Source organism: Plectropomus leopardus, chromosome 1 (assembly GCF_008729295.1).
Source record: "Plectropomus leopardus isolate mb chromosome 1, YSFRI_Pleo_2.0, whole genome shotgun sequence".
In the NCBI taxonomy this organism is placed as follows: domain Eukaryota; kingdom Metazoa; phylum Chordata; class Actinopteri; order Perciformes; family Serranidae; genus Plectropomus; species Plectropomus leopardus.
In genome coordinates, this window is record NC_056463.1 from 8,376,013 (window position 1) to 8,402,757 (window position 26,745).

At 37.9% G+C, this 26,745-nt stretch overlaps 1 protein-coding gene across 3 annotated transcripts in view; it reads right to left on the bottom strand.

The window, feature by feature from the left end:
* Window positions 1-23,705, bottom strand: part of LOC121946717 (zinc finger protein 609-like) — a 109,123-nt gene extending 85,418 nt beyond the window's left edge. For all 3 annotated transcript variants that reach the window (XM_042491447.1, XM_042491455.1, XM_042491438.1), the window contains exon 1: window positions 23,304-23,705. The gene's annotated coding sequence lies outside the window, so the exon portion shown is untranslated. The remainder of the gene's footprint in view (window positions 1-23,303) is intronic.
* Window positions 23,706-26,745: the final 3,040 nt, after the last annotated feature.

Consider the following 26,745-nt stretch of genomic DNA (forward strand, 5'->3'; position numbering starts at 1 on the left):
CTCTGGCTGATTAGGCTTTAATGTCCAGACTCATGTGTGATGCAGCAAAAAAACAAAAACCCTCACAAAACACTGCCTAAAACTGTATCATTCTCCATTTCTAGCAAAGAGAAGAGGAATTACAGCAATCTGTCTCTCTGAATTTGCATAAAAAGGTAACTGACCTACTACTATGTATGCTTTGTTCACTCTCACATCAAGACTACATCCCCACTGAGGTGGAAAAATCAGTAACAGGTCACAGTTCATAAATTCAACCTGTTCAGCCGGCAAAGAGTAATTCCTCCGTTGCTTCACAGACTGTCGAATGAACGGCGAGGTTATATTTGCCACCTGACATTTAATGCAGGTTACAACAACTGTCTCATGATCACGGATCCAAAAAACAACTGAAATCACCGTAGTATGCATGACAAGCCAGTAGTTGGCAGTGTAACTTTGTAATGTCACACTATAGAAGATGCGCAAAGTGTGGCCCTAACGTCACCGTTCGCACCCATGGTTCTCACAGGATCTTTGCACTGCCAGTTTACACAGCAACAGAAGGGGTTGTCTTTTCAAACGATTGCACTCTCGAACCTGGTTTCAAAAGTTTGCGTTTTCAGACCCCCAAAGCGCTGTTGTTGTGTGAACGAAAGGCCAAACCGCAACAACATTTTACGCAAAAATCGTTGCTATGTAAACAGCCCCAGAAACTATTGTATAATGTGTTTCAGAAGCTCAGTTCTGAGTATGAAAAACAACAGCTCAATTTGGACCTAAAGGCAAAACAGAGAAAAAATATGCTTAAAGTCACTGCTGACTGCAAATCACACCTATTTTTTACTAGGTTTTCTTTTAATACATCAAGGTAAGAGACAAAACTACAACCTCAAAATAATGTAATGGGATTTTGGGATGGGATAATAACACCTAAAACCTCTATTTAAAATCATGTTCACTGTCTACTTTTATATACTTTAATCATGAAGTTATACATTATGTTACCAATGTGTTTTCATATAACAGTTAATCTACCATCATACCACGTCACCATAAGTACATCCAGCCTGACTAATGTTTGGTTGCTTTGACTGAAAATGACTTTAAAATGAACAAAGAAAGACAAAGACCTCTGCTAGGTGACTAGGTGCTTCATTTAAGTAGATATAAATGTGCTTATCTAATTAAGCCAGCGCCATCTAAGGTCAGTGAAGCAAGCTAAATGTTATTTGTATAGCGCCTGCCAACAAGGTAAAGTAAAAGCTTTACACAAGACATTAAAGGCATTATGACAAGACAGGCAAGATGTAAAAGAAACACAAGTCGATATAGAACGTAAATATAAATATAAATATAAATATAAATATAAATATAAATATAAATATAAATATAAATATAAATAGGATTATAATAGAATACAATAAAATATGAAAATACAATAATTAAAAGCAGTTTCATACCAAGCACAGATATGTGTCCAGAAAAATCAGACGGAAACTAATTTTGCAGGTTCTTATGAATGCTTGCATACCCATGCAGAACATTCGTGCAGGGGAAAAATTTAGGACGTATCTCCATTTCAGCTGATTTCTCCCTGGGGAAACATATTTTTGACCAATTAAATCCTTTGTTCCAACTGATGTCACACCTCCAGGTTAACAGCTAACTTGTCGCAAAAATGAGAAGTGTTTTATCTATTTGGTTTCTGTTTCATATGATGCGGATGCTAATGCTTTGTGGACAGGTGATTATTTGTCAGATCAGGGGTCTGATGTTTGGACCAGGCGAATGGTGTTGTTGGTAAGTTACTGGACCTAAACCGTATATAATATACTGCACAGTATACAAATGCTCCCAATCAAGAAGGAAGAGGGTGTGAGACATTACGAGGCAGGGCTGACTGACTGCAGTCCATGAATCTTTGTAACTGCAGGGAGAGTGTATTTTTTTGAAAAACAGGACACAGGTGGAGTGGACAGGGCACTATTTAGGAAGAAACACAGCACTACAGATAATTTGCACCAGACCCTATGTGCTGGTCTTCAAAATGCAGTGCAAAAACTATCATGTAGATTTACCACATTTTTTTGGATCACAATGGTTAAAAACAGCTTTAAACAGTGGAGTACAAATTAACATGCAGCACAAGAGAAGAATGAATAATCCCAAATTTGATTTAGGCAAATTAAAAGAATAATGTTTGCAATAGCCTTAATGATGCATATCATAAGTGAATCAGTGAGATTTAGTTTCAATACTTGTTCAATTTTCACACAAGAACTAGATTCAATATATAAGTGACTCAGCAACGGTGTTAACATTTTATATAACTGGCACTGTTTATGTTACAAATAACTCATCTTAACAGCCAGAAGGTTCAAACATCAGGAGCTGCTGAAAGCTCTGTGAGTAAACAACATTACAAAGTTCAGATGCAGATTCGACTCAAATAAAAAACTAGATGGCACAATGTCTGATCATTATAAAATATTAACTACAGAGTTGTGCCAGAACTAAAGCTAGCCAAAAAATTAGGGCCAAATATAAATAAATCAATTGCACGTTATAATCCTGTCACTATTAAATAGTTCTGTCCTTTGGCTCTATCCTCAACTACCCAGTCAGACTGACTACACATCAAATAATTCACCTGATGCTGTAAAATGTCTTAAAGCAAAGAAACAGCTTTTTTTAAGTTAAGACAGTGTCACTGTAATTATTGTGTCAGTTCTTAAGAGAAACTTTCAAAGAAAAACTTTATGCAAAGCAGGCCAAAAGCACTGGGAGCATTAAGTCAGGCAGAGTTTGAAGAGACAAATTAAAAACAAATCTTATTGGAGCTTCTTCTGTTTTTAAATACAGACAGATAAGTGCATTAATGAAGAAAATGTGTGGGCTGCAGCTAGCTGACATCTTGAAATGAAATGTCTAATAGTGGGGAACTGAGATAACTGCCAACAAATTCAACTGAAGGCTATACACATAAATGAAGAGCCACTTGCACTGTAATTATGTTGTTTACTTAACCAAATACTTTTTTCACTTGGTACCAGAAAAGCCACCAGTTTAAAATATAAGAATGTTATGGGGCAATCATGGATTAGCAGTGATTAACTGTATCTTTTATGTATAACTTAAACTTCCTGCAAATCAACATTAATCCGTAATGTTTCTAGCTAGTCAGTGTGCACTCACTTTGATGGGGATATCAACAGATTAAATGAGAGAACAAAGACTTGCTCTCAAAGTTTAAGTAGCTGACAGATAAAGTCAGCTCTGTGTGGACTGCAATCAAATTGAGCTAAATATCACAGCTGAATTATTAGAAGTAAACAAACATTTGCTTGAGATAAATCAAAGCTTAATTAAGTGCATTTACTGTCATTTGATGCTTGCCTCAGTAAATGACCTTATTCTCATTCAGGCGAGCTATGAGCACACAAGTGCTTGTTCTCTGAAATACTATTAGAAGTAACTTAATGTTTTCAGCACACTCTCAACATCATTATTTACAGAAAGAAAAATATATGACAACGAGACCACTGTGACGCTAAGTAGCAATACCAGTCTGAACTGAGAATTCGACCCACCCATGAGTAACAAATATATAATCAAATTGTGGCTTGTCTGTGGCAACAGCCGATGCAGAGGATGAAAAGAACTCTCAGATTGGCCAGAGTGTAAGGAAATCCCGATCTTAAAACCTTGACAAGGTGCCAGATTGATTTTTCCTGTGCTAAAAGAGGACTCTGGCAGAAACAAGAGCAGCCCCATTAACATTCTCAGCCACTGCACTCTGCCATGATTTCTGAATTACAAAAGCCAGTCACTAAGATTATCAAAACACTTCTCATTATCTCTGCTCACTTCATTCTATAATTGAGACACTCTGTCTCGATGCAAATCGATATAGTAACAGCAGCAGCATCTACTGTGGAGCACTTGTTACCAGCTGCAACAGTCAGGCTGGTATTGTTCTCACCTTGTGGCTATGCGTGTGTGTGTGTGTCACAATAGCAAAATGTGGTGCTGTAGTCACTTATAGTAGTGGAAACTACCACAAAAGCTACCTCACAATGTTTCAAACTATAAACCGACAGAAAAATGACAATTACTACCATAAGCCACCATGTTATAAACCTACACATTACAAACACGAGCAAAAAGTAGCTCAACATTTACATTTTGGAACATAAAACAGCAAACGTAAATTAATTTTACGCAGTTTGGCACTAGACAGGCATGATGGAAAATGAAGGCTGTCTTATCGCTTCATAACTCTCAGTGTAGGCTGAGTTAACACCCCAGGTGAGCAGATAATACTGTGAAATAAAGTACTGTATTCATGCTCAGTTAACAACTAGTTTGTAAAAAACATTGCTGGCAAGTTAAATAATGACACTATTTTTTTTTTATATAACTGAAATAGTCATGTCATCCACGCTTCTAATATATATATATATATATATATATATATATATATATATATATATACATATATATATATATATGTATATAGTTTTGTCAGTACAGTCAGTAACGTAGCAGAGTAAACTGCAGTCAAGCCAGCCGTCCCATGAAACAGCTCGACTGCACCCATATACTGACTCGCATTCGGCCCAAATCAAGCTGACAGGCAGAGCTATAGATGGATTCTTTTGAAAATCTAGCATTTTTTAACATATTAGAGTTAAATGTTAAAATGTAAAATAACCCGCTTCTTTTAAAAGTGTTTAATGTACAGATCAATATCTACTGGAATCATTTTTAAATTCCTGTTATCGGAATTGGCCCCAAAAGTCTTATAGTGATTGGGATCTTTCTTAAATTTATGTAGAAAAAGATGTAATAGAAACTGCCCTATGAAGCAGACATTACTATTTATTACAGTTTTGTATTTCCATATGTAACAACTATAAAACTAGGTCACATTATTATCACATTATGCTACATCTTCAAATGACCAACATTAAATTTAAGATGTATTAGTCGTTCGCTGCAGCAGATCGTGGCTTGTTTGTCATTGGTCTCTGTAATGTAAAATTTTAATGCAATGTTGGGGTGGAATTATTATCCCTTCAAAGGCCATTAATTGGTATATTTGGCATCACCATGCTGTCCTCTGTTCATTCGTTGGACTTGGCGTTACAGCTGTGAATGTCCTAAAACATGAAAATTAAATTAAACTGTGAATAGAAAACTGAAAAAACAACAGGCCTTGTTTATCAACTGAAAGCTACTCAGAGTTCAGCAACAAGGTCGGGTTAGACTGATGACTGATATGATGATCATAATATTATAAGAATGATTGTCTTGGTTAGTAAGAATATTTACATTGTCATGATTTTATTAAACAAATTTGATTTGCTTATATAGCCACAGAAGTTTTCAAAAATGTCAAAGTATAGGCTGGTGTCATCTGCAAAAAACACACCATGTTTAACACCAAAACTGTATAGCTGTTGAGAACAGAAGGGACCAAGTATTGACTTCTGCAATAATGCCAGATTTAAAAAATAACACTGATGTATTTATATTAACAGGAAATATTCAACCTGATATGGGAATGTGCCAGCAGTAGATCTAGACTTTGAGACAGAGAGACTCACTGTTCCAGTAAATGTAACAACTTAATAACAATTTGACATTAACATTACTAAGAAAAGACCAAAACAAAACACTAACTCAAAAGACAAAACAGACATTTGCGATATATAGAACGATATATAGAATGGATAGTAGATATCAGATAAGCTGAAAATGCCAACAAATAAAATTCAGTCAATTAACATCCTAACTTGGATGAAAAGGACTTTCAGAGTCTGTTTAAATGTGAGCTGTAGTACTTCAAAAAGAACAAGAGAACTTTGCCATTAAACTGAATTATTCATAATCAGAAGTAGGAAAAGCACCAGTGGAGACCAGGGAACACGTAAAGTGCTTTGTGTTGACTTTAAGGTTGACAACTACACAGTCAGATATTTTAAGTTGTTATGAATAAAACCTAAGGGTGTCTTCCTAACAGGCATTGCTGCAAAAGTGTTTTGAACTTAATGACTGGTCTTGACTATTGATTTTGCTTTGCCGACAAAAGAGCGTTCATACACAGTGACCAGAGGTTTACACAATACTGCAAACAGTACTACATCGTGTCACAAAAGACATGAAAAGATCTTGCAGTAACATGAGATGAAGGTTCAAAAGTGCAAGCAGACGAGTACATAACAAAAGCAGAAGTAAACAAACATGTAGTAGCAGCAATTTCCTGAGAGACTGGACCTCATTATTGTCTGCAGAAAGTGTAATGTAAACACCAAAAATTGAGAATGAAACCTTGTGTCTCAATGAGATTTCCAGTATAAATAAAGGTTAAATAAATAAGTAAAGGTTACTGTTATAATTAACTGAGTAGCACCTTCTTTTTTGTATGGCTCGACAAATGAGGCAGCTAAATACAGTCCAATCGATTTTTGATTTGTTTTTTGTTTGCTCTGGTTACCCTAGCTGTCAAGAACAGCAAGTTAAGCACAAAATGTTCATCTGAGAAAATCATTAGCTACTTCAGAAAAAAACAACAGTAAATGAGCCAATTTACATATTTTTAAGAGTTAATTTTGATGTTTCCTGGTCAGTATGAACATCTTATCTTTTAACTGTAATAAAAAAGTATAGTATTGTCAAACAAGTATAGCAGTGATTGGTGTATCAGGTAGGTTATTAACTACATATCTAACCAATCTAGAAACTCAGCACTGGAAACACTACTGCATTTTGTTAGTGATTTCCCAAATGGCTTGTTAGGCCAAATTATGAAAATCAGCGACAGCACTACTTGAATTCTATAATTATGTTCATCAATATGTCTCATCCATATTTCTTTATAGTATTTCCTGGTAAGCACACAGACACTCAGCCATGCTCTCGTTTTTCATGCACTCTAAAATGATAGGATATGATAATTCCTACTCAATGGGCATTTCCTCTTCAGCGCCTCATTGGCTTTTTCCTGGGCTGGTCTTGAACTTCAGTCACTAAACCATTCAAAATAAACAACCCAGACTTTGGGTCAGCCTGCACTGCTAAGGGCCTTTGATTTTATCAGACACAGGAATCAGTGGCAATGTTGGGGGTGGGGTGATCAGTCAACTCAGCAGGCTCAAGCGCTTTCTCATTAGAGGATAATCAGCGTGACGGTCAAGCCTGACTGCCTCCAGTTAGCTTGGCTCTAGTCAGGCTTCAAATCAAGAGTTTTACCCAATGTGAAGACAACACTAAGCTTAACCAACGTTTAATGCACGGTTTCTTTGACAGTCTTCTGATTCAGCAGAAATATACCAGAGTCTAACACAGCAACTACATCTTGTTAAAGGGTCCATTTTTTACATTATAAAAAGGCAGTTACATATTTATTTGCACTTTTTGAAATGCAACAGTGGCTATGGGCAGATGGAGAATAGATGTTGTGCCACATTTTCTTCCTGAGACGTTTAAGGCAGATCTGAATGGAACAAGGAGAAAATGAACAAGCCAGCTTCAAGATGTTTAAGGCCATAACAAGCAGTTTAAAGTGCAGTACTTTGCAGCCATATGCTCAACTCCCACTATAAAGATTTTCTGTCTAAAGCTATGTCATATTCACTGAACATAATTCACACCTTGATGCCAAAGCAGCACCACCATCTGAAGACAGTTAAACAGACTGGGTTGGCGTATTACAAAATGTAGTTTATCTGCAAGTACATGTTTGTTTAGAAATCATATGTTTTTTGTTTCAGGCATGATGTTTTTCTATTTCTAACTTTGACCCTGAGAGCTCAATGCACTGCAAATAGACACAACACAAGTAAATTACCAACTTAACAACACAAACACACGCATTTAAAAAAACATTCACCAACTTGACAACGACACACTATGAATGTGACGACACACGAAAACATCAACTTCAACACACAGGAAAACAACTTCATGCCACACAAAGACATCAAATTCTCAACACAAAAACATCAACTTCACGAGACAAATTCTTCAACTTGATGACACGAAAACAATTTCACAACACTAAAAAACTTCAACTTCACCACACAAAAAAATTAACTTCATGACAAAATCGCCAAACTCACGACAAAATCGCCAACTTCACAACACAAAACATCAACTTCACAACAAAATCATCAATTTCAAGACAAGGAAACAAACATCACGACATGACAAAAGTCATCAACTTAACAACACGCAAACATCAACCTCAAAATACATCAGCTTCATGACACATGCACAGCATTTTGAAAAGACGCGCAAGACGCTCACAACAAAAGGGAAACCATTTCCAGGGGTAGTTAAAAAGTGATTCATATGGCTGGGACATGCTTGTTGGTGTTATTGTGTGTATTTCATCTTTTTTAAACTATTAATTGAAAACAATTGTTATAATCCCTATTTCCATGTGAAATATTTTCCCCACCAATCCATCAGTCAGTCAGTGTCATATTGATGTTTTCCTCCTCAACCCAGAATGTAAACAGACGAGTTAAATAAACATGTTGGGTAGAGAAGGCTTGTTTTTCTACTTGAACACTGACTGACAAATGAGAAAAGGAAGAGCTGTGAAAGGACAAGGCCTGAGGCTGAGGAGCAGACAGTCCCTTGTCTAACACTGCTGGGTGTGTGTGTCTTTATGGGTCTGTGTGTATAATAGAATAAGATAAAGACACTACTTCTTCGCCTCAGTCTTTTGTGTATTGTTTATTACATGCATTCCTGCACAGGCAGCCTGCCAGGCGAGATTCCAGCAAACGTACTGCAAACTGAAATAACCATCTGCACACAAGACATTCAGTCAGACTAATAGTATCAACATGGAAGTTCTCTTGACATTTCAATCTGTAAAATAGTTTAATCCATACTGAATCTTCTACTAACCTACTGATCTGTAGAAATCTGTAATATGGAACAATAACACACACACAGCAAACACTGGTCTAAATATGAGAAGACTTCGCTGATACAGACAGAAATGTCAACTCGTTACACTCCCATCCACTTAAAGTGATTCCTGTGGGGGAGGGGGATTCAATTTTCCCTAACCAATCACTAGAGACCAATGTATCTGCTAAGTCTAATGTCATTTTAAAAGGTCAAGTGTGTAGGATGTAGGATTTGCTCTGAGTAGGGCAGTTTTCATTGTCATGCCGGCCACATGTTTGAGTTGGTTACTAACCGCAACCTCATCGCTCGATGCCACTAAATGCTACATACAGGACTGTTATACTGACGCATAGCCATGCCAACATACTGATTTTGCCAGGGTTTTAAGAGTGAAGTGAAGCGAAGTGCATTAAACTAAGATCTCTGGCGATATTGCAAAAGGATGACGATTTAGAAAAGCCCCCAGCATACAGCAGTTGTATCCCCTCTCTAAATTCAGACATTTTTGCTGATCCGTGAACAGCAGCTGGAGCTCGTCGCCATGAGATCTTTTTTCCCGTCCCAGTAGTTTGAAGAGTTTGAATCTTGGGAAAAATAATTTATCTGTTGATCTGGTTAGATCTGATCAGATAGATGGCTGCTGCAGACTTTAAGACCCAGCATAATGAATGGCGAAGTTTCAATTTCACTGCTCCGTCTGTGCCCAGAATATGCTCTGAGCTCAGAGAGAGTTGTGCAATCATCAATCGAACAAGTATTCAAATATGACTAATGTACGGTCCAGCTTAAAAAAATATAAAACCAATTCTTGACAGCAAATGTTTTGATCGTGGTAGGCCACCATAAAAATAAACCAATGTTTGCGCAACCCTGTATAGCGCTCGTTATTGTTATATACTCATCTTCTGCCCATGGCACTGATGAACCGAATGCTAGTGCCCACACTGTACTCGTTGATTGTTTTTTATATCAACTGAGAAACTGCAGTTTCGTGTCACAATGCCAGACGAGTCAGTCAACTTGACCTCAGTGGAGTGGGCGTTTTCCAAGGTCTGGACCCAGGCAATGAGAAGACAACAGTTCACTGCTGGGTGACTCATACACTGCACTACTGTTTGTACCCATGGACAGTTGAGGTGTTGCCATGTGAATGTCTAACTAGCGCGAGGGCACGGACAACCATTAACCTCACATAACTGCCTGCCTCTCTTCCAGCAGCTGCTTAACAGAGGCCAAGTCAACAAGCAGGGCTTGAAATAGCGTTGTCACTCTCACATGGTAGCTTTCCAGAATCAATGCAACAGTGATCTTTTCCTGAGAGGCACAAGTGTCACATTTAAACATTGATGGGTATCAGGAGTAAGTACCAATTTGGAACTGATTCATGATTGATCCGAATTACTGCAAGTTTCTGATGGCGTAGAATCAATTACTGAGCCATCTTTTTGACTATTTTCTTTCTTTTTTTTGCACATCACATTAAATAGGCCTTCTTCCTTCCACCTCTGGCAGCTTCATCTTGCAACTGACATCTAGCTCCTAAGAAGTATGCAGTATCATCTGACAGTGAGTGCTGACACTTGCGCACACACTCGATCACTGCTGGCATTTGGAATGCTGGAAAATGGATGTAAGGCAGAGGCGGAGTAGCACTGATAGTAAAAGTAAAACCCAGTATGGAGATAAAAACAGACTTGAGTTTTACGATGCCTTTATAATTTTTTCTTGCTCCAGTACTGTATAATTGCTTGTTGGTGCTGGATGTTTGTGTAACCTTTTCACCAATGTTCACTCCCACTTTTCATCTGACATTATCCCTCTGCAAACTGGGCTTGAACTCCTGGAATACACTATTGCTGCACACAACCACAGTTTCCATGTTGCAAAATAGCTGTAGGAGTCTTAGGAGAGATAGATGATTTATTGTGTTCTATTAAACAAAGTAATCATTAGGGGTGTAACGATTTACTGATCTGCATCGATATATTTATCAATTCATTGATCAACGATGGAATTTCACATGTCCATATTGTAATCTTTAGAACACACCTTTATTTCGAAATTCTGTGTCACTGTCAAACAGTGGCAAGCAGATGATGGCATCAGTCAAGAGAAAGACAATAAGCAGAAAGCTGTTTACTCAGAAATATATCAGCAGTGTGGAAATATTTTAAAGAGAATTACGGTCAATAGACAACGCACACGCCATATGTACACAATGATGCTATGGGATTAACAACAACGTACCTGCCAAACATCTCACCTCACTAACTTCTAGCAGCAACACAGCAACATTATCTGCTCTGTTTCAACAATGTTAGACTAAAAAAAATATGCATGCAGAAATTCAACCGTGCTGTTCGGTCGGGAAAAGCAGTGGCTTAAGTTAGAAAAAGTATGTATAATGCATGCAAATTGTTAAGCTAAACTCTGGTACAAGTGTTAAAATACTTACGCTAACAGTGGATGACTGGCAAAAAAACAGCTGTTTTGGTCTAGTCTCGCTGTTAATCCACATTTTATGGCTGTTGGAAAAAGTTAGCTTTCAGGACTTTAAACCAGTTAGCTTTGAAGTTTCAGGAAAAAGACCATGGATTTGGTAAAAATTAAAACATTTCTTCCAGAAAGGCCTTTCTGTCAGAAATGCATTTCTGTCAGAAGTCTTAGTGGAGTCAATTTAAAATAAACTGTATTGTACTTGACCAGTTAAAATTATTAAGAATTACCTATGTGATGTTATTTTTTTTTATCTTTGAAAAAGCAAAACATTAAGGGGCAGCTTCTTATGTAACAGATTATGCTAAATGGGCAGATTATATTATTTCATATCGATCGAAGTCTACCAAGATATGATTTTGATTCAATACAGGGGCCTGTGATCCCTGGCAGACTTTGTGATATCGGAAAATGTCAAATAATTGTTGAAAGAATCTGTAAATATCGTGTCGTGATGAAACTGGTGATTTATACTCCTAGTAGTCATGCCTTTGAAAATGTTCCGATGTCTCACAGTCTTGTTTACATATTTGCTGCCACCACGCTCCAGTCACAGGCCATCCGTTAAAGGAAGTGACAAGGTCACATGCGCATTTACCTGCAAAGAAATGCAAGTCATCTAGGTCAGAGCTCAAATGCTCCGTCACCATGAAAACTAAAGAGTCCAGGTTTGCTTGCTTTTTCCTCAGATTGTAAATGTTGGCAGTCAGTTATCCATCTACCTCTCAAATTCTGCATGCCTGTCTGCTCTCTTTCACTCCGACATCATCAATCCTCTTTTATAGTGCCTGCCAAATTAAAATGCAAAGCAAACAGGTAGACTGTCAGACATCATATTCTCCCTTTTATGTTAGCATGTAATCTATTTTCTTTGGCATATTATGATAAAGTACAACTTAGACCTACGACAACCATTCACAGTAGCACAAATACTCTTTTTCAGCAGTGCCATGCTACATATTCATACTAAGTCTGATATATACACTGCTTGGAGGATCCCAATACTTCCCTTTACAACTAATAACACTAAAGCTGAATTTATGCACCTCTGTCGAGTTGTTTCACTGCTCCTGCAGTAGATGCCTTCGGCGTGGTAACTGATTTATGGTTCAGCGTAGGAATTAACCCGCCGACTGCTGTGGACTGCTACCTCACCACATGGACATGTTGTACATTATCAGGCCATGCTGTGCTTTTATGATACTCCTTTAGTAATTAGGGTTTGCCTTCATTTATCCCCTTTGCTATAGACAAAGGTGATCTTGGATAGAAAGAGGCTCTCAGTGGAAATGACTTTGCAAGAGTACAAAATACACATTTGTCTATTACTGAAAAGGAGGATTATTGAGCATTTTTTTAGCCTGCTCCATGTTGTCTTCCTCATCAACAAACTCTACCAGCAATGGAAAAATGTTGGGGAAAACAGAAAGCAGACAAAGCTGTCCAATTACAATTCTTGTGGTCTCCATGTAACCGGTTGCCCTGCACGTAGATACCACAACATCTCAACACAGAGGCATAAATCTGCCTTAAGCCGTTGAGTGAAACGTTACCCACCCATATTTTTCCAAACCAGTCAGGACAGTCCAATCCACTTATGTTAAAGCCACAAGATTGCTTCTCTAACTGTTGAGACAAATGTCCACACGGCAAATGTTTTTTTTTTTTTTTTATCATGTGCAGTTTGCATCATAGCACTGAAGACAGGAGAAAACACACTGCCTGCACAAACCGTGTGATCTGTTCAGGGTCATTACTGGTTGTTTTTCTATAGCGACTGAATGAAATGTGTCGGATTACTGTAAGTGTGTGTTATTGTGTTATTTTCTAATAACTGTTTTTTCTCACCACATTCCTGAGCTTTGTTTAGGATCTATACTCTTGAGACTGAAATGTTTAATGTGTGTTTTCTCTATTGATTTTCCTTCGGGGGATGACATGCAATTTTCTGTCCAAGTAAGAGAATCAGATTCCATCAGCTTGTCAGATTAATTGAAAAAAATTAAAAGGGAGAGATAATGTCCTCCTACAGCCTCATCAGATTTGTAATTTGTTACAGGTGTAGATTCTACTAGAGTTGGACATATTTTTCCATTTCCAACCAACACAACAGCAGAAATCTTATTTGCCTGTGTGCGAGATTTCTTGCCAAAGAGAAGAATCCATGTGTTGGTTACCAAAAACCGCAACCAGACTACACAAAATGGCTGGCAATGGTCTAAGTGTGGTTGCCGAGGGCCAATGGCCAACCATGACTGTCAAACCTCAAGGGCATTAATACAAGTGTCTGTAACAGCACACCAAAAGTGACTATAATGCTGTATTAAGATTTAATGGGGATTTCTTTGAACTGATAATGCAGATGTGAACGGGTTTTGAAGCCTCACTATAAAATCTAAAGCACAGAAAACACTCAGAACTATGTTTCCACTATTGAACAAGTGAAAATGCATATTGCCTAATAAAAGAGCCCCATGATATTTATCTTCTGGAGAATCATACAACTGAAGTCTCTAATCCCTGTTAATTTTTTACAACTGGACATGATCACTGTGAACCTGAAATTACAACGCTTCAGTGGTCTATAAACTGAAGCCGTTTTGATAGGAATGCTTTAAAGTAAAATGGATATAACATTTCTGTTACCATGTGTGCTCAGGCGGTGAGTTGAAACTAGATAGCAGAACTCTGTTGGTTTAAAGACAGTTGTGGAAAGAAAAAGACTACTTTTTCTAAAAGTATTGACATTTGTGCTGAAGTTCCACTTGATCATCTGTTTCCACTTTAGACTGCAGCAATTTTGTCCTTTGTGGATGTTCTCTCATTTACTCGTCAATATCACAAGCGATGCATGTGTCATCCGAGAGACAACGGTTTCCCTTTGATTCTGCAGATGATAGTGGGTTCTGCAGTATGATTAGGGCAACGGGGACAGAGTCTCAGAACCACCCACTGCCACCACGTTCAACTTTTGATGTAGCTCTCAGGAATTCCCACACATCACATTTTACTTGTGCTACAATACGCTCAACTAAAAAATGCATCTTTTTAAAAGACAGCTAAAATCAAGCTGACATGCATCTGGAAGAACTGCATTTCTGCTTTCTGTCAACAAATTAGCTTTGCAAGTGTAGAACAGCTTGAAAATATCACAACAATTTCATATCATTTCCTGTAAACTGGTGTATTAATCAGCCATTTGTAGATGGGAAATTGCTGTGTGTAACCTCCAGTGAAAAGATCACCAGTGTCAAAAACAAGCGAAGCAAGAGTGATTAACGAGGTCATGTTGCTTATGAGTGGATGAATGAAGACAGTACTGAAAGCAATTGTGTGTTGAGGAAGTATTTCACCAATATTAAGATCCACATAAGTCTCCACATAAAACTAGGCTGTCTCTGCAGTAGAAAGATGCAAATACTTTTGAAATTGGTGTTATATGACTAGAGAAAACAGAGAAAAAAGACGCTTTTGCTCAAGAGGTAGAAAAGCTACACCAATCTTTTTATATTGTATTTTCCTTTATTTTTTATCTATTTTACCTTTTTAATTCATGTTTTATTTCTTTTATTTCCTTTTATTTGTGGTTTTATTGCTTTTATTGTTTCTGTTGCTGTTGTTTTTGGTCTGTTTCTTTGTATTATTTTATATTTGGCATTATGTGTCCTTTGTCTTGCATTATGTGTCCTCTGTTTCTAATTTTACTCTAACTCTACCCTAATTTCTTCTTGCTTATGTTCAACAGGACTGTTCAGCGCTCCGTTGTTGTATCGCTGTCTGTGTATCCCATTTCTCCTTTGCTTTGTTTGTCAAAGCACTTTGTAAACTCTGTTTTTTAGGGTGCTGTATAAATAAAGTTTTTATTAATTATAACTACCAAGATTCGCCATACTGTATCTAGGCACTTATTAGATGGAGGGAAGTTTACCACAGTTCAACTACAGATACTACCCACAATGTTTTGAGTCAAAGCTGGTTAAAAATCAGAGACATATCCCTTTCAACACACTACTGCATTTCCATCTTTGTTATCACAGCAACAGCACAAAAATAAAACCAATCCTATCAAAATCCTCTTAAACTGACATATTCTTACTGTGGGTTTCCTTTCTAAGAACACAGATTGCGATATTTCAAACCGAAGAAGGCAAATGAGACAGCATTTTTGCAGCACTCAAGACTCGCTGCACCACAAAAGCTGACAATATCTTTATAGCTTGTGTGGGGGAGAGTTGAGTGTAACCTGGGCCCGCATCCCAGGAAAAGATGGATCACCAGTCTTTGGCAAAGCAGCGACTGTGCAACAAGCATTCAATGTGTGCTTTTTTGCTGTAATTAGCAATTCACTTGTGAGAAATCCACTCAGTGCTATAAAAACTACAGCAGAGTTGCATTTTCTTGACCCATGATACAGTCTTACAACCTTACAGCTCAAATTGCAACTGTCACATCAAGTGAACATTACAAATAGATGCCCCGGGCAATAAAGGAGGTGATATTCTCACATAGGCTAACACAACAGTTCGCAGGATGTGCGGATGAATGGGTGGATAGATCAATATTGACTATAGAAAGGCAGATCCATTTCAGATCCTTTGTCTACATTCACCCATTGCATCTTAAATAAACCGCAAGCTGTCAGAAAAACGCCTCGCTATGCTTTAACATGAAAAAAGAGCAAATAAAAAATGCAACAAGCCATTTTACTTAATGATGTTCACAAAGAAAGGTGCCTCTTAAGCACTGCTGTTGGCTGAAAGCTGCATTTGAACCTCAGCATTTGTTCCTGTTGAAGAGACGATCCAAACGCTGTTCAAATGTTCCACCCGCAGCAGCTCCAGATGAAACTTCTCACAACGAGTTTTACACAAAACACTATAGAGCACTATACAAAACACTTCACCCATTATAGCAAAGCTTTGATGCAGGCTTTTCTCTAATGCAGATCTATTCAACCATTAAAACCAGCACTTAACAAGGTCTAATATGAGCCTACTTTAGGCCAAATGTGCTGTATACAGCTATATGAAAATATGGCTTTGGGCTCTGTATAAGGGTAGCAACTTACTGCTATAATCAGTCAATTTGCCAGTTATTTTGTCAATTAATCACTTGGCCTTGTATGCAGGTGATGCCATCAAGTGACCCAAACCCACAGATATTTCTTGAACTGTAATGTTAAGACACAGAAAAGCAGCAAATTTACACTTTTGAGAGTCCACATTGGATATTTTTACTCAAAGAAATGAATAATAGATTATCAAAATAGTTGCAGATTTAGCCCAGTCACCAGGAGAAAATGTTAGAATTGTACGTTTCTGCGTATCATTAATACGTTACATTTGCGAGTTTCACGCATCAAGAGGTGTACTGTGGATACAGTGTCACCTAGGCAACATGCCTGTCAAGCTGCAGACCACTGTTCAAGATTAACAAACAACAAAACCGGCTGTGTTTTATCGAGTCATTGCTGCATTTTCAGTAGCTTTTTATGCTCCAAACGTGGCACAATAACCTTTTTTGATTTTTTATTTATAACTATTTTACCAAGACATGGTTGCTTTTCCTACATAAGAGTAGAGGTGCAGCGATATATACCGGTTTTAGGGTATACCATGATATGAAAGTCAACGATAATCATACCTTTTACATTTGCTGTTCTACACTACTGAAAAGAATGCAACTGGACAGAGAATCTGCCTTTATTTTAGTTTCAAAAGGGAGACTTGCTTAGACATACTTCCATTAAAAAATGGTTTAAAGTCTTAATTATAATTACGTGAAAAAATAACATATCCATGGTTTGCAGAAATGTACAATCCATCCATTTTTTTTCATGGCAAGTCGGTGGACTAATTTATCTCATTTTGATCTTTGCAATTCTACTGTGTATTAACAGATATCTTGAGGGCTAAAATCAGAATAAGGCTGGCTTTAAAATTCTAACATCTACCCCAAAAAGAATATCTTAATATGTTTACTATGCATTAAATTTTTCTTCTAAATGTCCTCCTGTTTAATGCAGTAGAAAAAGCCTGCTGTGTGCAATGCATTGATTTGAATTTACAATTACTCACTACCATCTGGAAGTCAGGTCATGTATGTAATGATGTTTTTCTGCCGACTCTCCAGCGTTGGATGTTGGAGCTTCCCACCAGAGCTTAAACAAGCCCAACCCCTAGGGAGGACCACTTCAAATAAATCTCAACCTTGGGAAAACCCTGATGTCTTTAACCAGAAAAGGTGCTCCATCTCATCTCAACATTTCTAATGACACTACCTACATTATGAGGCTTAATACACACTCACAATCGCAATAAGGGAATTAAAGAATACATACCCTTTTCATTTAGCATGCGCTCCATTATTTTTGCCGTCTAAAAAAATAAGAACATAAGTGCATACGAGGGTATACACTTCGCTCAGGTGCTATTGAGGTGCTTGGAAGCCTTCAAATTACCAGCTACCTTTAAGGATATAGGCTAAATCCTTTCTTACTTTGCCATCAGCTGGTGTGAGGCCATGGGATAACGGGAGCCTTACAAAGCCAACATAATCCCCTTGTCCTGGACTAATCTGATGCCCTGGACCTCTAAACAAACACTATTAAATTCTATTCTTCCTCGTAGTTTCTTTGATACACACTCTGATGTGGAACAGATTTTTTTTTTTTAAAAAAAGGTAAGCGGCTGGTCAAAATGAACACTGTTTTTGCCGAGCCTTGAAACTTAGTATTTCCTTCTAGTCAACAGAAACACATTTGTGTGATAGCTTTTGTTGTTTCCATGCTCCCCCATTGAAAAAGAACACTTCCCAGCAGCTCACTTATCACAAAAATCAAATTGGTGAATGCGGAAATGGTTATTTCCTCAAGTGGCATTGCTCCCATGTTCACCTCAGGCTCTCATCCAAGCAACTTCAAACATCTCTGACGACGATAAAATGTCATGCTATTGTGTGGAGCTTAGAGCTATCAATTGTAAAGTGGGAGGGAAATTTAAGACTCTGTCAGATAGTATAAAACATGTCTGGCGTGCTACAACAAGGCTCCCAACACCCTTACAATGATTAGAACAAATTACTACTAAAAAAAGGGTAATCAGATGGAGAGGAGCTGTCTTTGAAAAGGTAGTCAGCTGGAAAGGGAGCAGTAGCAGCTCTCTGCTTCACACTGAGCTGCCGTTTCCTTGAAAGAAAAGATAGAAAAGAACAAATGTTTGCTCTGAAGAAGTACTGCAGTTATTAACAGGAACACCAGTGTGCCAACAATTATTTTGCCAGCTACATAATTTCAATTTCAGGAACAAAACAAAAGTCCTTGGCTATGTGAAATCCTCTGGGCGTGATGGTGTTACATTACCATCTCTTGTATTGAATTCATTATGAACGAGAATATGAGAAGAATAAAAGGTCTCAACCTAAAACACCCTTAAAATGAATAAAATCAATACAAAACAAGTGAGTAATGAATCAATACTGACCAAACACTCTTGCAGGATAAGTGAAAGCCTTGAATCATTTATAGGCACAGCTGACAAATTAGAGTGACTCTAGTAAAGTTGACCTGGCCGAAAATAGCTTTATATGGCTAAAATACTGAAACACTTTATTGGTGACAAACCCATACAATAATTTCTGCATTTTTTAGGTGCTGTATGTAAACTTACTTCCTGTATGACAAATGAAATCATTATCGACGACCACAATGGCTGATACAGCAAGCCAACAAGCAAGCCAACTGCTGTTACCCACTAACCTCTCTGACAGAGTTACAAAACCACAAGTCTGCAGTGAGATATCTGGATGTTAAACTAAGAACTTCCAAAATACTAATGGTGTAAATCAGCCGTGTTTGTAGCAAGACACACTGGAACAAAGCGGATTAGCTAAGATTAATTTCTCATGCCTAAATTTATGTTCAGGTTTTCCTTTATCAGTGTCGCCAGTGCAGAGTTATTACCACACCCGGACAAGGGAGCTGCCAAAATGATATTTCAAAGTAACTGCAGCATTTGCCAGAAAAGTTCAAGGCTCTCATGGAATGAATGAAACGGTTGACAACCAAATACTCAAAGTTTCTTTTCTGTCGCTTTGGTGATTGGTGCAATTATCTGAATAAACATTAACAGTTGGAGAAATTTGCCTGCCAATCTGTGGGTGGGTACCGCCAGTCTAAATCCTTATTTTGGCAATAGGGGTTGCAACAATGTGAGATTTCACAGTACAATAACCGTCTCAGAGATTATTTCAGTATCACAGTTTCCCCAATTATTATTATCAGTTACAATGACCCAATATGAAATTAAAATTTTGATGAATTAATGGAAATACGTATAAAACCACAATACTGTTTTTCCAATACTGTAGATAAGCAAAGTAGACCGTATAATGCAGATGTATGATGTAGTAGACTGTATGAACCGACAGTTTTATTACCACGATACACCTTGAAACTGGTATTCCACTGCAACCCTAGATTGTACTGGTTTTTAAAAAGACAGGACTGCAAAAAAATATGCGATTTTTGCCAATTATACCCTAACTACATTCAGAGTTGGTTTGAATTCTTTCCCAATTGGATTTCTACAGATGCGTCTCAGTCCATATGCTCAAATCAGATTTCAGAGTACTCGTCTTTTGTGTTACTCACAACGCAACTCACAACAATGATGTGAAATCCAGAGTAAAGGAAGCACTGAGGCTTTCAGCTGAGTGCTATGAAAGCTAACATGGAGAACGTAGATTGACAACCAAACAAACAAGAAAAAAAAGAGTTCTTCACTGTGACTCGACAGCGTGATTTTTTCATGAGCAAAATGATGTAGCTCTATTTCTCATGCAGCAAAACCAACATATTTTCCATGAGCTATAAACACATGTATCAGCCTAGATTGGGCAGTCTAATTTATTTAACACTTAAAGCAATTTGACTTTAGCGTTTCTACAGAGGCTATCGACCCTCTCTCAACTATGTCCGTAAGGTAATGCTAACACTCATTAAGTCTAGATATTCATTCATTTCATCACGGCAGATGGGGGACCTTAAGAAATGCACTGTAAGCACTAAGCTGTTGCACTAGTCAAAACAGAAACACATATAACATATGTGAACGACTGATTACAACAATGACAAGGAGGAACAACGACAATCATCGTGCAATTAAAAAGCAAATCTCACACTTGAAACCACACAAAACTGTAATTTTGCAGATTCAAATATGGCTAATTCAGATTTAGATGAATACTGACACATTTAAAGGCAATCTGTCGTTAGCAACAATTTTAAAGAAACTTCTCTTTTCATGGCGTGTAGTTAACTACCGAACAAAAATATGAATTTCTGCAAGTTAGACTGATTTTATCCGAGTACTGGGATGCAGAGTACTTGGCTGGTCTTTTATGTGGTCCTGTCTTACTCTATGGAGCAGCACAGACCACAGGGTTAGCCCATAGTGGTCTTGTTAAACCAAAAAAAAGGACTTTAATTGAATGACTCACTTCAGGGGAGATGGGACAGCCCCAGCAACACAAGCCAACAAAAAGAATCTGAGTAATCTGAAGAGAAGGGTCCCAAAATTTATTACACCACAATCCACCATTTTAATGAGATCTTGTCCCCTTGGAGAAGACTTTGTTCTAGATGTTTCAGAAATGTAGCAAACTGTTATTAACAGTGGCACCAATAGTGGATGTGAAACATTGGGTTCAAATAGTCAAGTCTCACACATATTCTCACATTGTGTCTAAGCCTCAGAGTGACACGTTGGTAAAAAATGTTTCATTTTCTGCTCTGCAGAGGGAGCATATCTATGTTCCCAGGGTGCGTTATTACCCTGCTTAATATCCTCCAACTATAATGCCTTAAAGGTGAGGTGTGTAAAATTTAGGGGGATGTGGTGGTGTCTAGCGGTAAATTAAAGATTGCAGCTATCTTAAACTTCTCCAAGCTAGAATTCCTTGAGTGTTCAAAGCAATCACCAGAGGCAAAACGCTAACGTTAGGCTACAAGCGAACTACACTACTGTCGCATCACCACCGCTACCTGACTAAAGCTGTGTTCAGCGCTGTTTGGCTTGATGATGTTCTGTAGCGAGATTCAACCACTTGTTAGCAACTGCCTTTTTAAAGATACACAAAAGCCTAAAAGTATTATAGGGTATTTACTGACATTTTATTTCGTACAACAAAACATCAAAGTCTCTTAAGCGTGTGTTAACCACAGTAGTTATTTAAGGCTTTTGATCAAAAATTAACTGACTTTTGCTGTGATCAAACGAAACTTGTACCACATGAGAAGTCATGTATGCAACTGCGTGGCACTGACGCTGCTGTCCGTGTCTTAAAGCTACCAAGACTAACAATTTAGCAAGCTAGTGTCTGAGGAAAAAGATGAGGCTTTTGGGAATATCAACATTTACCCCTGACATTAGGGCTGTACCCGACTCAGAATTATGCCAGTCGAATCACATTTGGCTGTTCAATATGAATATCGACCGATTGCATGTTTTTTAATGCGCTTTCCTTAATCAACCAATAATCGATGAAAGAAAGTGCTTACGGTTTGCAACCCTGGTATAACTTACAGAAGAAATGTCAATTTATCTCTATTTCGAAGATGTAAAAAAACCAAAGCAAAACAAAACAAAACAAATAAAAGCAAACAACCCTTACAACAAAGTGCAATAAAAAACAAAGACAAAAAAAGGCCTATACAGAACCTGTATGTCAACCTTAATAAACTAATTCTACTTAGATATTTGTTTGAAAATAAAAGTAGGAAGGACACACTTATTCAATCATGCCCACTTTTTTATATAGTGTATATACATGTATGTATATATAAATTGCTATACAATTTCTGTATACAACCCAATACCATGTAGCCTAAATAAAAAAATGTATCCTAATTTTAAATTTAGATTCCAATTCTATATGAACAACTTCACCGATTTTTTTTTATAACATCCCATAGAATATGAGCAACTATCCCAGTTTTATATACAACCTAATACAATATAAACCACTTTCCAAAATGCACCCCAGTGCTCCCCAGTATGAGGGTTATCCTCAGAAGACTACTGCAACAATTAATTTCATTACACACAATAAAATCCCATGACCTTTCCAAAACTTTTAATGATCTTTACTAATTACATGACTTTTCCAGGCCTGGAAAACGACATTGAGAAATTTCTTGACTTTTCCATGTTTTTCCATGACCGTGCGAACCCAGAATTTAAACATTTTCCTTTGTTCTTTTACAATTTGAACTGCAAAGGCAGCCCTCACCAACCAGGTTTATACGAAGGGATCCGGGAACACTGGGGTGACCCCCTCACGGATGCCCTGGGGTCCCCGGTGCCCAGTTTGGGAAACACTGTAGACAACCATGGTGGAATCTGCAGCTTTAACTACTGTCAAAACTCATGTTTACGTAAAATATTTCACTGCCCAATGTTTCACTTTAAGTTAAAACGATAAACACAGGCAGGCGAGCGTGTATTTTAATCGATTAATAAACGTTACTGTCCTCGCGCTGACCGTTAGAACCTGTTCACTCATAGCAATAGTTAGCATTTAGCTGCTTCAACGTTTACTCGACTGCCCGTTTTACGTGTTTACACGTTGGTTGAACTTCACGAAGCTAACGGGGCTATCTTAGCTCGGTGTAATGAGCTAATCTGACTAGTACGCTAGCTGGCAGAGTGAAACAATGAGCTCAGAGTGCAGTCAGGCTTGGCTAGCTTGCCTGCTGCTGCATGCTGTGTTGGCTATATGGTGTAACAGCTAGCCAGCTCGCTTTGCACGCAAGGCTAACGTTAAATGGCTAACGAGTCGTAGCACTATCAACAATGAGAGACAGAGAGAGAGAAAAAGAAAGAAATGTAGTAACTTACCGACTTAGCTAGCCACTCCTATTCCAAACCCTCTTGTGTCCATGGTGGTGTGCACTCCATAAAAAACAACAGATCAAGAGTGTGGGTTAGGATAACAGCTCTGAAAAACAGTGAAGCACCAGAAAGCAGTGGCAGCGCACTCCCCAAGACATCCAACACAAGAGAGGAGGGGAGGCCAGCGATTCACTGGACTTCTGCCATCACACTCCGAGATACCGTCCTCATCGAAAACACCCCGAGTCCGGAGGGCATTTTATCGGCGCCGCCTCGAGCCCGACACAAGTCCAGTCCTCTCCCGCGACCTTCTGGTGATTAATCCCACAGCGAATAGCTTTCCATCCAGGTTAATTCCCCCCGTATTCACCGTTTCTGGATGAGTGCCGTGCTGGTTCTTCGTGTGGGAACTGATACAATGTAGCCAACCAGCAGCAGCGGGAGGGAGCGGGGAGGAAACCCAGGAGGAGGCGCTCCAGTCGGATTGAACTGTCACACTTCACCGAGCACCGGGCTTAAGACACGGAACTGGAGTAAAGCACTGGATGGACTGTGATTTACATTGTTTGTTTTCAGTGAGAGATAGCCATCCGCTAACATAACTGTGGAGGTGGAAGACACACTAAACCCTCACTTAAGTAAAAGTCCAGACTCTACAGATTTAAAATACTCAATTAGGTTACAAGGAAAAATCCCGAATTCAGCTGTTACTTAAGAAAAAAATAAGTAAATTTGTAGCAAGATTGGCTTGATTTCTTCCAAAACCCAAACCTAAAAAAATAGCTGAAACCTATAAAAACTAATTTTAAAAAAACCCTTAAAATGAAAAAAAAAAAACAAAGAAAAATGTTTATAAAAACAACAAGCAAACAAACAAACAAAACAAATAATAATAAAAACAAAGAAATTACAAAAAATGCATAAACGTAGTTAGGGAAATAGATAGCTTTCCCTAGCTTTATAAAAAAAAATAATTTTCCAAATCTACTAATTCCCTGCACTTTGTGGGACACTTCTCGACAAGTTGGTTTTTGCCCTTTTCCCCATGCTTTCAAAGAAAAGCAAACCAATTTGCTCTGGTATTTTAAGTGTTTTAAGGCGTCTTAACGCATCTCAAGAAAAGTTATGTCGATCTTGGTTTCAAAGGGTTAAAGTAGGGCCCGCTTTCATATTACTCATATCACTCTGCACACAAAATGTGCTTTTCAAAATCAAGCAATAAAAATATTATATACAAATATTAACTTAGTTTCTGTTTTCATTTAACCAACATCAATCCTAATTATAAATATAAAATATTCATTAATTTTCAGCATTTTAACCCTTTAAATGCCATTTTTTGCCATGATGCTATGTTTTTAGATTTAAAAAGATATATATTATTTTCAAAATACTACACAGACTGGATTTTTTAAAAAATTATCACAGCCTAGGATATGTCAATGACTAGCAGCAAAATTATTTTTTATAAATTATTATTTTTTGTGCAATGTCAAATACTTGTGCATACTGCTCTGCGCACAAAATCAGACTATAAATGGTTTCACCTGTGCTTGTATACTGTTGGGTCGTTTTGTTTATGTAAAACTAACCTGAGGTCATTGTCAATCTGGAAGTGTTATTTTCAGTATAGGCGCAGCATATACCTGAATATCAGGCCAGATTACTATAACACTGACCCTTTATTGTCTTTATTTAAGGGAAAGCCTTTCAACAATTAAATGACACTAAAATAATAATGATGGTGCCACTTTCTGGCAAGGTAGCCTATCCCTTGTAAAGGATTTGTTGGTTGTAAATAATGGCTTTTTATTGCTGTGTGGTGTTTATTTGGGAATAATGCTGTTATAAATGTTGACAATACATGAATAAATGCTTGTGGGGTTTCCACTTTGTAATATACCACCTGGATTGCAGATATAAATATAAATAGGTCATTGATACATGTTTTTTACATTCAAGTTTGCAATCATAAAATCTGATAGGTCATATTAAGTGGATTTCAGACCATTTTTTATTTATTTTTTGCAGACCTTTTCCAGAAGGTGATGGACTGCGGAGCTTATCTGAAAAGATAAAGACTGTGTCATGCATCAATAGAGCTACTGTTTACAGCTTAGAAACCTCACATAAATGGTGTGCAATTAGAAAGTGTTATCGTTAAAGCAGTCTGTCATAAACACTTTGCAACTGTCTGTGTTTAGAGAGTGAATCATAAACACACTGATGGAAACACTCTTTTTAAGGTAGTCATTGATATCATCTTTAAATAATTGCCGGGTCACGTTCTTCCAACGGCTTCGAATGAGCATCTTGATTTCATGTCAACACTTTTGAATCTGTTAATACTCCGATTACACAACAACAAAACAATGCTGAGGTTAAAACTTGATCTTCACGCTTCAGGGCGGATTGGACATGTTACCTTTGCGACTCTCTAAGCCATGTTCCAATTTCACTGAACTGAATCTATTAACAAACAACAGAGAGGGAACATTTCTGAGAGCCGTGAGCTGCAAAAAATAAAAAAAAAGCTTCCAACAATGAGACCCTTTCATATATGTTAGGATTCCAAGTCTCACAGCTCCACGGATAACCTTTCATGTTTACCAGCTTCAAACACCATGAAGGCTTTAAGTCGTTGTCTCTCTCAGCGCCGGTTTCCCAGGCAACAAGAATATGATAATGTTGCCTTTGACATGACAGAAGGAATCATCTCACTAACAAACAGAGACAACAGGCACAGGGAGGGTTTTTGGGGGGTGGGTGGGGGCTGAATTAATGGACTCATTTTCACACAGAGGGGGGAAAAGCAGCAGCTACACCATCCTCCATCCATCCTCCATCTTCCTCCACTGCCTCCGATGCATTCCTGCTGGCAGGCACACTCATGCCTTCCCAGGGGAACCGCCAGCCTCCATTGGAAAGCTAAATAACAGTCAGCGGCAAGTGGGGACCGCAGGGGGACAAATTTCTGACGATGACTGCCCTTCAAGGCTCAGGCTCCAAAAAGTACTCTCGCTGCTGCTGAACTAAAAAGCTGTGTGGACGCCATGTGTTTTCCATCAGTGAGAAAAGGGCTAATCAGCCAGCCATGTGGAATCACAGAGGGGCTGGCTTGATTTGTGTGATCATCTTTCCATTACTCTATAAAAGAAACTGTAAAGCCTAGAAACCCTCCTGAAAGAGACTCGCTCCTTAGCACATGTTTAAATTACAGATCTGTGTCAGCTGGCAGCACTGTAGCGCATTTATGAATGGTATTAGCATAGATACAGTACAATAAAGTGATAACATAATTACTGATGCAATAGGTGGGTTTCCATTACAGATCTGCACAAAACGTAAAAAATATTTTCAAAATGTCAATAAAATGCAATTGTGAGATGACTGCATTTCCACAGGGTGATGTTACGTGACTTCTTCATAGATGCATGACACAAATTTT